The sequence below is a fragment of the Mus pahari genome, chromosome 7, assembly GCF_900095145.1.
Source record: "Mus pahari chromosome 7, PAHARI_EIJ_v1.1, whole genome shotgun sequence".
NCBI classification, from domain to species: Eukaryota; Metazoa; Chordata; class Mammalia; order Rodentia; family Muridae; genus Mus; species Mus pahari.
The window spans coordinates 87,030,868-87,032,271 of NC_034596.1; the positions used below are offsets into that span (position 1 = coordinate 87,030,868).

The 1,404-nt window shown below is 37.3% G+C and overlaps 1 non-coding gene across 1 annotated transcript; it reads left to right on the forward strand.

The window, feature by feature from the left end:
- Positions 1 to 755: 755 nt before the first annotated feature.
- Positions 756 to 899, forward strand: LOC115064454. The gene has a single exon (XR_003844305.1). It is a non-coding gene; the product is annotated as a small nucleolar RNA SNORA48 (small nucleolar RNA).
- The last annotated feature ends 505 nt before the right edge of the window (positions 900 to 1,404 follow it).

A 1,404-nucleotide genomic window follows, 5' to 3' on the forward strand; every position in this document is an offset into this window, starting at 1 on the left:
TTTTTCTCCGAGAGGCAGAGACTCCCTTCAGTTCTCACTTCTGGCAGGCTGTCTCTATGGAGCCAGAAGTACTGTCCCCCACAAATCTATTTTCAACAAAAGAGGGAGAAAAGAAAGAAAAAAAAGTTATCTTAAACTTTGCTCCAATGGGAAGGGATTTTTCTTTTGTTTAAAACATTATCAATAATTCTGTTATTTAATATGTAAAATTTGAGATTAGATTTTAATATGTAAAATTTGAGAGAGGTGGATCAGCTCTTCAGAGCACTGTCTAACCCTTCTCGAGGACCCGAGTTTGACTCACAACATCCATCTGGTGGCTCACAAGTGTCTGTAACTCTTGATTCAGCTGATTTAATAAACTCTTCTGGCATGTTAGCATCAGGCACACATGTGGTGCACAGACAAACATGCAGGCAAAACACTCACACACTTAAAAATGGACTTAAAAGTGCTTAAAATAAAAAAAGATATGAAACACATAATATAATATGGAAATTGTATTGTTATTTAAAACAAAGTACTTTTTTTTTATTAAAAAAAAAAACCAAAGTAATCCTTGTGAGAAACAGGAAAATAAAGGAAGAAAATGTGTGACAATTGAAGAAATCACAGGCTGGGAAAATTTTTGGCTCAGTGAGAATCCTACTTCTACCTTTTTTTAAAAAAATAACTCAGCAAGAGGCCCACGGCAAAACTTCCCATCTAGTGACGGGACCAGGCGCATCATTGTCCTATCAAGAGAGGAAAGTTTTCACCCCTGGCAATGGGCAAAGAGGCACCTTGTTTGTGGTGTTTTTCTTATATCAGTCTGGGGTAGAGCAGATGGCAGTCCCTTGCTCATCCTAGCTTGATGCCTGGCTTGGTGGCCAAAGCTGTTTCATGCCTAGGGCACATTAAAAGAGAGAGAGAGAGAGAGAGAGAGAGAGAGAGAGAGAGAGAGAGAGAGAGAGAAGAAAGTTTTAATTTTAGTTTTATCAAGACTTCTATCACTCCTGGGTAAAAATATCTATGAAACATCCAATTAGCTTCTATCAGATGGTTAACCATGCCATACAATCATTTACTTGGTGTTTCTGTGACTTGTCGTTACACGCTTAAAAGTTTTAATATGTAGTTAGTTTTTTTTTTTTTTAATTGGCTCTCTGTCTCAGTTTCTATTCATAAAAGAGGCTGAAGACTTAAAAGACTTAATATCACTAAAGTTTTATCTTTGCATGATCACACTTAAATGTAAACCTAGTTTTATGTTTGTACTGCTTAAAGTGGTTTGAACATGGGTAAGCAATCAAAGAACACATTGGCACCGCAAACCCCAAGTCATGCTACAGCATCAGTGCAGGCAGGGATTGTCAGATCTTTGCAAGGAAGACAGCATAATGGGAGTCATAGACAGTTTAATAA